This window comes from Pocillopora damicornis, chromosome 7 (genome assembly GCF_964200805.1).
Source record: "Pocillopora damicornis chromosome 7, jaPocDami1.2, whole genome shotgun sequence".
NCBI lineage: Eukaryota > Metazoa > Cnidaria > Anthozoa > Scleractinia > Pocilloporidae > Pocillopora > Pocillopora damicornis.
Window position 1 is genome coordinate 22,725,133 of NC_142676.1, and position 12,498 is coordinate 22,737,630.

Here is a 12,498-nt window from a genome sequence, read left to right on the forward strand (position 1 = left end):
CTACATAATTAATGATCATATTATCCCTTACAAGACGAAACCCTTAGCTGACTGAAACTGAAAAAAATTAGCATAAAATGGAACGAGCTAAATGCGGGGGGATTAAATGTCTTAGGCAAACGTTGTATTGAAACCTACCTTAAAAATTTAGTTAACTGCGAGTATAACCTTATTGGCAAACGCTTAATTGAAAGCTCATTACCTTTCATGAAAAGGCAATTTCCAAATTACCTTCGGCCTCGTTTTCAGAACGAGCTCTGTTGCTCATCCTTTCATGATTGAAAGGTTTCATTCACATGCAAACTTAACTCGTTTTCATACGCATGGTTGAGTACAAGGCCTCATTTTAAAAAAAGAGGCGGAAGTAATCAAGAAATGGCCTCTTGGAAGCGTGCTGAGTCACAATGCGCAAGTATTTTTCTTAACTAAGTACCGTCCAAAAACCCCATTTGACACTAAAATATCCTAACGAAAAAATCCGGGTTTATTTTACATATTCCTTACTCAATACAGTTTACATAGAATTCATTAAGAATATTCATCCCGGCTATTTTATACTTCTTCTTTGTGTTGACTATTCAATTTTCCTTTTGTCATGAAACTAAAAGACAAATATTCAAAGTCGTCGACACGAAAAAACAAATATATAGTTTAGTGCATTAATTAAACAACAAGCTCTCAAATTGGATTCTCTTAATTGTTTTGTTTTGTTTTTTCGACAAAAGACCTAACAGGCGCCAGAACGTGACCTAGAGTGCAAGGGAAATTTCCCTTCTCTATCCATTGTTTATACAGAGACGTGGTAGTGAAATTTCTCTAATTGAGTTGAATTTACTTTGTGAAAGAAAGACCAAAAAACAAATACCTCTTTGCTCCAATGTTGTTGCATACTGCCAACAGAGAGTAGATGTTTCAACGTAACTGTTGTTCTAGTTTATTAAGCGTTGGTATGAAATTCCTAAAACGCTCTAGGTCAGGAAAGCATTGCAAAATTGAAATAGCAAAAACAAGAACACGATGCAACTATTTTCAAAGAAAGAAAAGTAAAGACCTTCTGCGATTTGACAAGTCCATGAACTTAAAGATAGGCCTTGAAACCTGATTTACATAACCCTATATCGGTTGAATAAAACGTTTATTCAATTTTTGTAATCAGCCGGGTAATTTCGTTTGCACCTATTCAAGGCTTTCTACTTGTTTTAAATTGAAATAGCAACAAACGGACACTATGCACGAACGTCATTCGGCGCAAAAACTGTAAACGAAAACGAGAAACTGAAGCAGATCACTTCAATCTGAGGACCAGCCTTACAACAACAATTCGCTGCAAACTATGTACAGAACTACTCCTGAGCTCTTCCACCTCTCAGTTGATACTTTTGATGCTTTCCCTTTTGAAAACATGAGCAGAATTTCCTAGAGTTTCAAAAAAATGACGATACCTTGATGACTCAGCACTTTCACTTTCTGGAGTATACTTTAACTTGCTACATAATTAATGATCATATTATCCCTTACAAGACGAAACTTTTAGCTAAGTGAAACTGCAAAAATTAGCATACAATGGAACGAAATGCAGGGTGATTAAATGTCGTATGCAGATGTTGTATTGAGACCTACCTTAAAAATCTAGCCAAACTACGGATGAAATCTAGTTGGCAAACGCTTAATTGAGACAGACAAAAGAATCAGCGATCAGCTCGTGGATAAAGATGGTTCCAATTCGTTACATGTTGATTTCGACGGCCAACATTTCCAGAACCAAGTAACTAATGCTGTCATCACTGTTGTGGACTTACTGATATTATCAAGTGGTTGCTAGTGTTTGAAATAGTTTCTTGCACCAATGATAGCGATACATTTGTCGTATTCATGATCTTGCCACGTTCTGACCACGTGCTAAGTGAATGATTATTTCATTTCCGTTGCAGCTGCAAATGGAAGCTGCATCAACAGCAGCATCAATAAATGTACTTTCTATGTCGCAACAGCCTGTTGTTTCCGTAGCAACTCCGATAAACAAATGAGAAGGTTGTGCCTTAAGATATGTATTTCTCAAGGAATATTCACTTATTTGACTCAAAAATTGCTGGAAATTATCAAAACAGCGCTCTATGCAATGAATTACTAACTTTTTGTTTCTTAACAATCCTCGCCATTTAAGGCTTGGCATATTTGTTTCCATAGCAACAATGATCGAAAGCGACAAATTCAAAAAATGATAATTCATTGCATAGAACATCACTCCAGGAACAAGCCCTGGAAATTTTGTATTTAATATAGGTAAATAGCAAACCAACTATGCCTGTTTTAGTACTCAGTGTGTAAAGAAATGCTAATTGAAAAAAATGCAAGACAAAGTTCAACACATAGTGATAGAGCACTAAAATGATTCCAACAAAACACTAAGCATAGTCTTAATGGATACAAGTGGTCTAGCATGTCCACATTTGATGTGTGAATGTTTTCTCAACCAAATAGGGCACAGACTGGTTTGAATAGATTACTTTTGCTCAGTTCTTTCTTTAGCTACAAATTCCACATCCGGGACAACAAATACAATGTCAAGTCCACTTGATGAAGATGGGGCAGGCAAAGCTACTGTTGACTTCTTTTTCTTAGGAGGATTTTTCTTTTTCTTTCTTCCATCTGTCTCTGGTTTGAAACTTGTGCCAAATGCTCCAGCCTGGTAAGCCAACTTGTCAGCCTTTGAATTTTTTATAGACCGAATGGTCTGTCGCCACTTTCGATATTATGAGCTGATCTTGTGAGCAGCTGAGGCAATTCTTTCCTGGTCCTCCTCCTTCAATGCTTTTAACATATTCCTGCCAGGAGAGATTCCACAGGATTCCAGAAGGGATGCTTTACTTGCAGCTCCTGTGTTAAACACCCCAACAGTCTCACAAACTGCAACGACAACTCGTCTCTTTCCACAATAACGGCTCTTGGGGCATCTTGACCATAACTGTGCATTAATGCTCTCAATTTGATTCTGGGTTTGTCCCTGCAAACACCTCTTCAATAAATCATCATTAGTAAGCCTAATGAAAATTGGTTTCAGTTCATCAATAAAAACACAAGGAAGGCGGTTGTCCTCTTTATATTCTTCTGGAGCCTTCCAAAATTTGCACCAGGTGCCTTCACCTTTGGGACATAGCTTATGCTGCTCCTCTAGGGTACATGAATCATCTTTTATCATGTGATGATAGATTGCCCATACACTGTTCTTCATTTGGTGTAAATCACCTGCATTTTCACGTATGGCTCTTCCATAATATTTTTGCATTCTGTCCACAAAATTGTCAGTTAGTCGACCCCTTCCATCAACCTTTCCTCCATCCGACATCTTTAGGCCAGCCATCTTTATATTTCTCTTGTAATTTCTGAGGGCAGTCCCTAATCTCTTCTGCACATGGCCAACACATTCTTCCTTAACCACTGGATATTTGTCTCTGTAAAGTTCAATCATTTTTGAATTGACTCTACCAAAACAGCTGCTATGACCATCTCCCACAAAGGTAGAATATATCAGCTTCCTCTTGTCAATGCTACGACTGAAGATGCTAACTGCTCCTGAGGACTCCATTTCTTCAGAGGAACCCACATGGTTCACTTCACAATGGCTTGCATGTGACTCTTTCCAAGAAAGATAATCAGCTGATGTTTTATCGGTGTCAGGGCGTGAAATTGCGCCTAATACAGGCGCCAATGCGACTAAATTTTTCACTTTGGCGACCAAATCCTGAAAGTTAGTCGCCAAATTGGCGACTAGAACGTTTCATCATAACCCTACCAAGAGATATAGTGAATTAAAAAGATTTGCAAAGATAAATCCGCGGCAAACTTTCACTTTAAGTTTGTTTCTAAAATGTAGCACGTGCTTCTCGATCGACAACTAGACGCCATCTTGGATTTAGATGAGCCTGAACGTTGTATATCATCCATCCTAGTGTCCACTTTGTAGCACGTTAAAGATCTTTTCCCTAACTTAATTTTGGAGGGTCTATCTAGAACGCTGACAGCGTAAAGAAAGATTTTGTTTGTCTTTGAAAATGGCGACCAACTTTTTTTGAATTGGCTACCACTATGAAGAATTTAGGAGCCAAGTGGCTATCAGAAAAAAAAGTTAATTTCACGCCCTGGGTGTGTTCCTTAGATGAGCATTCCTTGTAGATGAGGGATTTCACCTCATAGTCAATAATTTCTCCTGTCATAACTGAAACAGCAAACACTACACCAATCTTAGAGCTGTGCCCTCTCTTCTGCCATGTTCCATCTATTGAAACAGCAACTTTGCACACTGATTGGCCATCAATCTCCACCACGCATTCTTCATCTTCATGGGAAGCTTAGTTGTCTTAGCCTTTCTGCTGCTTCACACATTAATGTCTCAGCATTACTCACAGCTAATTTTTCAACTTGCTTCATGTGCTGATTATAGGCCTTCTTGGTAACTGGAGGTGGAAGTTCCATTCCAGCACAAAACTTTGCCAGACCAGCACGACCCCATTGGTGAGATGATAGCACAGACCTTCGGTTCACTTCATGTGGCCCACCACCCTTGCCACCTAGTCTGGTACTTGTATTCAGAGGAGTTATGATACCACAATACGAGCATTTCAAATACATCAATTCAGCAAGGCCATTTCTACTAGCGCTATCTTGAAATAGCTGCAGTTTTGACTTTGAATTTCGGCACGAGCTGCACATAGCTGATACAGCAAAGCACTCTGATAGTAGCTTCGCATCTTGTAGCTTGAAGCCATGTGCCTCCTCGTGAACACAAATTTCTGCTGAACTACTTTGAGAACGAGTGGTAACTGCTTCTTGGCGATCGAAGTTCTCAAAAGAACTGTTCATAAGTTTCAATTCCGACATATTTTTCGTCGCAGTACGGTCTAGAAAGTCATCGTACTCACTTTGAGCCTTGGGCGTGCTCGGTTGTGGCTCCACGTGTGATTCCACGCTGGTGTCATTTCTGTCATTTTCCTCGGCTTCCATTCGCACTTCCCACGCTTTTTTCCCGTGAAAACCTTTCCTTTTCTTCCTTCGACACGATCTAAACTTCCCTTTTCTCTTATTACCGGTTTCTCCCTCGACTTCCATTGACAAATTTAAAATGACACAACCTCGACAATATGAACACTCCAGCACTCGCTCGCAATACTCGGTGAGAAAATCGACCGGAATACGCGCAAAGGGTTCTGGGCTGGAAAATTTAGACTAAGTCACGGAGTATAGGACTTATGGATTATGGGAGAACAAATTTGGATCGTTTCTCGAAAAACCCAAACCTGTAAGCCCCATAGCAACCAAAATCAACAAAGTGTAAACAATGATAACTAAGGCCGTTTTTAATGAGTTTCATTGATTAAAAATCAATTTTTAGGCGAGATTTTCAAAAATATTGTAAAACGCTCTCGGAACTAAAAAGCCAATATTATGAACTTCCTTCTAAGCCTTCCTTTCAAGTTTGACCGGAGTTAACATTTTTTTCGAATTTTAGGGTAAACTGCCTCCTTAAGGTTATTGCCCCATCGTTGAAGCTGGTCTGAATTGTAGAAATAAATTAACAGCACAATCTTAAGTCTAACAGCACTGAGACCCTCATTTTCAGCGCTGCAGGACGCGCCTTTTTCCACTTGTAGGATCATCTGAGACGAGTGAATCGGGAAGAGGTTTGCCAGAGACCTGACACTTATAATGAGGCAGTGCCATACCATAGACCCAGTGTACCGTTGTACTAATAGCGGAGCTCCAGCGTAGCCCCATAATTATACGAAATAGTAGTAACGCATCAAGCCGAGAAAATTTGGTTGTACGACCGTACAAGGTGCTACTTTTAGCAGGCGCGGCCAACTGTACCGCGGGCACTATCTTAGCCATTACGTAATGAAAGGGCGAGGGAAATGGTAATGCACAGGCGCAATTGCGTGCGTAACTTGGATACCCCATTAGTGTGCGCCTCGCGCCAAGAGACACCATCAGATGACGATAAGGTGCGCATACTCGAACGTCAAGCTGCAGTGTAGACACAGCGGCAAAATGAGTGTGCATGCTCGGCGGATTTTGCGCTTTCGATGAGCGATTAGTGATTCCGGCGTGGGTGAAGTTTGCTGAAGAACGAACAGAACACCGTTTTACACTTTTTGAGACTGATATTGATGTGATCCGACTGGAAAAATTTTGAATGGAGGTTGTTCTTATGGAAAAGTCTGATGGGTAAGTAGAATTATTGTAGACATAGTTCAACTAAAGCTGATTTAAATTTATCCAGGCAGCTCGTTGCGTGTTCCCGTTCCATTCACCAATTTTATTTACAAAACGCATTTCATCATCGGTACTTGTTCAGTACATGTTTTAAACTTAAAAGCTTTTCGATGTAAACTCTTGTGGTAGTAAAAGCTGTTTTACAATCGAAATTTGTCTTGAATCTGTCGGTCGTTTTGCTTAAGTGAACGTTCTTTTTCCCAACACAACTTAAACGAAATAGATGCAATAACATTTATACTTGACACATTTCTTAACCTTCTTTGCGTCTGGAAATATGTCGATGTAACTTCACGATCAACCGCCGTTGTTTGACGTTTACATGCATTTCTTACCACACAGTTATTGGGTGTAAATATTGATGATAATTTAAATTTTTCTGATCACATAAGTAACATCTGTAAAAAAAGCAGTCAAAGGGTGGGTGTAATTAATAGATTAAGGAAGTTAATCCCAGCCAAGGCTAAATTACAACTTTTTAAGGCTGCTATTCTGCCTTTTTTAACTTACTGTTGTATTGTATGGAATTGTTGCAAAGCTAGTGATTCTAGAAAATTAGAGAGGGTACAAGAACGGGCCCTTAGAGCTGTTTATTGTGATAGCATATCATCATATAGCGACCTCCTTAAGAGGGCTAATTTAAAAACCTTACGTAATAGGCGATTACATGACATAGCTGTGTTAATGTTTAAAGTTAAAAATGATCTGTGCCCTAATAATATCAAGAACCTGTTTGTTATTAATAACAACAAATATAATTTAAGAAACAATGATTTCATTATCCCTAGAGTTAGTACTACGCGCTATGGTAAGCACTCTCTTAGGTACTTAGGTCCAGTAATCTGGTCTAAGTTAGATGGAAAAATAAGAGCACTAAGAACGCTGCAAGAATTTAAAAACGCTTTACATAAAGTAGATATACAAAGTTTAATCTCTTCGAATAATTGCAAGAACTGTATTTTATGTAAATCTTAAATATTTTAAATATTATCAAGATCATATTATTGTCATTATTATTATCTTATTATCTCATTATATTAAGGTTATTATCTTATTATACAGGGTAGGGTATTATAAACATGGGGTCTACTATTTCGGGGTAGGGTAGTTTTATATGGGAAGAGCTCTTTTATCATATTCCAATAAATTTTTAATGCATAGTTTTATATAGATTAGATTAGTTTAGTTTAGGTGTCCTTACTTAGTGGGAAACTGCTATCTTATTTGGCACGTAAATAAAGTTTATTATTATTTATTATTACACAGTGTTACCTAAAGTTGATGAAAGTAACTGTACACAAATTCACTGTCGCAGATAGCTTTAATTTCAGCCAGTTTAAGAGTTCTTCAATGTCACTGCGTTGAGACTGTGTAAGAAAGGCGCCTTTTGGTAAGTGGAGATGGCTATACATTAAGGTGGTGTTGTCATTTGCATCACTTACAAATAAAATCGTTAAACCATTAATTATTGTAAAAGCAGCATTTCTATTGGTAAGTCTTCTGCTTAGGTGAAAACTCAGAGCAGATTCCTCACTTGAACTCGGCCCCTTGACAAAACAAACAGTGAACTCCTCTTCATAGCTCAAACTACCCAGGCTGCTTCTGACAAGAGGTATGGCTTCAACAACACCAAGATATGATGGTGACTGCATGAAACTGTCATATGCCTGATTTCCCCACATCATACCTGACATGAAGGCTAGAATCCAGCTTGTAGTCAGTGGTTGGTGGTTTTTCAGTTGAAGGATTTGTTTGTTTTGTATGTCTTTGCTAACAACAAAGAAATAACTGTACAAGCATTGCTGCTTTGATGACCCCCTGAATTGTTGACTGAGATAGGAAGGCTGGCAGTTCCCAGAATGTGACTGATTGTGTAGTTGAAGATGGAACACATATTGAAGTGGATTGTGGTGCTACACTTAAGTTAGAAAACTGTTGTTGAGCTACTGATGGTGTTTGTTGTTGAGATTGATTGCGTAATTGTAAAAGGTAAGGGCAGGTAAGGTGAGAACCTCAAGATCTTTGGTGGCAAGGTTACCCACAGTTGAAAAGTGGTTTTGGTTTGAATTTGCAACGGCCTTTGTATGCTATGTCCTCTTTCTTAAGTTGTCTTGTGTGGAACACTTAGCTGCGGTATAATAAGATTTCTAGTTATCATATTTCCCCCATTATGGGACTTGTAAAAGTCTGAATACCTAGAGGCATGTATTGCTAGCTGGCTTTCGGGCTGTTCATGACTATTGTGGCTGTCTGCAATGTTGCAACTTGTATCATGCTCTATAATACCTATATTGAAGGAATCACCTAACTCATTTACTCTTGTTAGAAAAGGATCATAGCTCCATCAACTGGATGAGCAACTGCTATGGCTGGGAGACTTGATGCCATGTGAACTGTCACATTAACTTTATCAGTATGTTAAGTATGCACATTCATAACATGGAAATCATCAGTGCGATGGATAACAAGTTTTTTGGTCTTAAAAAAATTAATATCCATTTCATTGATTGCTTATGTTTTTACAAAAGTGGTTATGTTTATTGTTCGTTGTATTTGTTCTGCTTTATCCTGCAGGCTGTCAGCACAGTTTTGTCCACAACTTCCTCATGGTTGTTCTACCTGCTGCTGTTTAAATGTGTCATTCATACATATTCCACTGCAAAGGCCCAAGACTCTCCCTGCAGTCTGTGCAGACCTGGTTAACCTATTCCATGTGAAGAAGTACAACTATTCTTTGCTGCTGTAAATGTGGATGCCTCTCACTGGTGAGAGGTGCATGGTGCATGGCTGCCGGTAACAATTCACAGCTCTGCATATTATTTGCCTTTTTGTTGTTTTCTTTCCTCACTTGCTTGGATTGTCAATGGAAATCCACTTTTAAAGATACCGTAAACAAGCTGGATTTTGGATTTCAGCCGACCCTACACCGGATAGTTTGATAAACTTTTACTTCAACGTTACCTTTCACTTCAAGCGTCGACCGCATGGATTTACATCCGACAAACTTTCGCTTGCAATCTCCGAGACAACGAAACATGGACTGATCACTTTAGCCCTTCCCCATTCTTTCTTCGACATCGATCTTACCATATGCATGGATGTTCACTGTAATCCCGGACCCGACCCGGAAAATTCCTCGCTTCATCGACCTGCTTCTTCTTCGTACAGAGATTTGCATAGTACTGTCTCGCCCATTAAACTTAATTATTCACGGCAGCAATTGCTGGTTTTGAGAGCTAAATCTAAACTTCAACCCGACCTTTTCCAGTTCCTGAAAATTCAAGGGATTCTCAGAACACGTCGCACTCGAGCAGGCAAGGCCATGAAGCAATCGTATGGTTTCCACAAAATCACAGAAATTAGTTCTGTATGGAATGTTCGTAAACCTTCAAGTGTGAAATTATCTGTTGGACCTAATTTAAATAACTTGGTAACGATTAAACGACACCCGTTGAATTCTTCATCTGCAAATTCGCTAAACTTCTGCCTTCTAAATGCAAGATCCATCATCAATAAAACGCTACAAATTAAAGACTGTGGTTGACAAAAACATCGACATTCTTGCTTTAACTGAAACCTGGCTTAAACCCGATGACTGCTCTGACTACACCGTTCGTGATATCAGTCCCACCGGATATGCTTTTGTTCACATACCAAGACCTAATGGAAATGGTGGAGGTGTTGGCCTACTCTACAGGAAAAATCTGAAAATGGAGCAAATTAAATCGGATCCGTTTAAATCTTTTGAATTTAAAGAAGTACTGCTTCACTGTTCCTCATCTATTATACGTATTATTGTTATTTACCGCCCTCCAATTTCTGTCAAGAATGGTCTTACACATGCTGCTTTTTTTGATGATTTTTCTTCACTGCTGGAAAGGCTAGTGTCTTCTACTGGCCGTCTTCTTCTAGCCGGTGATTTCAATTTTCATGTCAACGATTCATCTGACAACACTGCCAATAAGTTTCTCGACCTTTTAAGCTGTTTCAATCTGGAAGTCTGTAATGTCCACACCCCGACGCACAAAAACAACAACGCCCTTGACCTCATTATCACAAGATCTGGCGAAGAAACTGTCTTAAATTTATCCATCAATGACCCGGTTATCTCTGATCACTTTGCTGTTCTTTGCACCTTGGCTATCAAGAGACCACCTAAAGCTAAGCTCACCATCTCATCACGTAAACTGCGTACCATTGATCCAGACAACCTACGGCGTGATATTCGTTCCTCCGCCTTATATAACTCACCATCTCAGGAAATTACGGAACTCTGTGACCAGTATGACTCGGTTTTACTTTCCATTATAGACAAACATGCACCTTTGCGCACAAGAATCATCAATCTGCGACCTAATGCTCCCTGGTACAGCGAGGAAATCAGAAAACAGAAAACAACCTGCCGCAAGTTTGAAAGGCGCTGGCGACGCTCCAAACTTGAATCAGACTATCGACTTTACGCTAATCAACGCACTATTATTCAGAACACCATTTTAAAGTCAAAAATGGATTACTACTCTAATCGTATTTCAGAGGCTGGCAACGACAACAAAGCCCTATTTCGATTAAACGACCGTCTCCTCCACAGGAAAGCAGAGAAAAGTTATCCAACCAGCAAATCAGCTGAAGATCTCGCTAATACATTTGTTACCTTCTTCGAAGATAAAATAACCCGTATTAGAAGTATACCTACTCCTTCTGAAATTCCGGATTACTTTTCCTCACTGGATATTTCCACCAATAATTGTGAGCTTAGCAACTTCTCACCTACTTCAAATCTTGAACTATCGAAGATTGCCCGCTCTGTTGTGCAGAAATCCTGCTGTCTGGATCCTTTACCAGCCACGTTACTTAAAGAACATCTGGACCTGCTCCTACTATCTATTTGTAGTATTGTAAACCTGTCACTGGTATCTGGTTTTCTACCTTCGTCCCTTAAAAACGCTCTTCTCAAGAAACCGAACCTGGACCACGAAGTTCTTGGTAATTTTAGGCCTATTTCGAACCTTAACGTTATCTCGAAAGTCATTGAGAAGGTTGTGGCAGTGCGTCTTCAAGCTTATCTTGACTTCTACCAACTCACAGAGCCGCTACAATCTGCCTACAAATCATTCCACAGCTGCGAAACCGCCCTTCTCCGTGTTCAAAATGACATTTTGCTTGCTATCGATAATCGCCACTGTGTCATGCTCCTGTTACTAGATCTCTCCGCTGCATTTGACACTGTTGACCATGTAATACTGCTCAAAAGATTGAATTCTAAATTCTCAATACGTGGCACTGCACTTGACTGGTTCCGCTCTTACCTTACTAACCGCACACAAGTCGTCCTAATCGATGGGAGGAAATCGCAATCTCGTGAGCTCAAGTGTGGAGTACCTCAAGGCTCCGTTCTTGGGCCGATCCTCTACCGACTTTACACTGCTCCTCTTGCTGACATTTTACGTTTTCACGACATGCAATTTCATTTCTACGCCGATGATACTCAGTTGTACATTTCTTTTTCCGTTAACGATGATCTGGAATTAACCAGTAGCATTGCTAAAATCGAGAATTGCTTATCTGATCTATCTAATCTCAAGTCCTACGGCTATAGAGCTTTTGCTGTTTCGGCTCCTGAACTGTGGAATAAACTACCTGATGACATTCGTTCTTGTGACAATTTAAATATTTTTAAACGTAAACTTAAGACTCATCTTTTTAAAAATTACTTTAATGTATGATCTCTTTTATTATCCATGTCAAACGCCTATATCTTAGACATCAGTTAACTTAAGACTTACTTTTAATATTATTTTAACGTGTGATATTTTAATATTTTTGTAAAGCGCTTAGAACAGGACTGGATAAGCGCTATATAAGTAGTTTATTTATTATTATTAGAATATCCAGCAGGAAATGAAAGTCTCTGAATATAATTATCTGAAGTAAAGTGGTCCTCGAGGCAAATGTTTTGTCGGCATTTCTCCAACAACTTGTGCACCACAGAGTCCTTGGTTGATAACAGGCCTCACTTTCTCCAGCCTTGTCAAATAGTTTTTACAGTCTCGTGGGAATAGGTGTAGCACTCAGAGTGGAAGAATGTGAAGGTAGTAGGCATGTTCAGATGTTGCTCCTTTTTCGAATTGCTGATGATGACATGCTCATTAATATATTCACACAACATTTCCTGGTTCTGCCTCTGCGACTGGAGTTATTTCAGTGTTAAAGGCAATTATGCTTCCTCTA

General features: G+C 39.3%; 2 pseudogenes; both read right to left on the reverse strand.

The window, feature by feature from the left end:
* Positions 1 to 2,355: 2,355 nt before the first annotated feature.
* LOC149043170 (uncharacterized) lies at positions 2,356 to 5,170 on the reverse strand (annotated as a pseudogene).
* Positions 5,171 to 7,536: 2,366 nt separating this feature from the next.
* LOC149043171 (uncharacterized) lies at positions 7,537 to 9,348 on the reverse strand (annotated as a pseudogene).
* Positions 9,349 to 12,498: the final 3,150 nt, after the last annotated feature.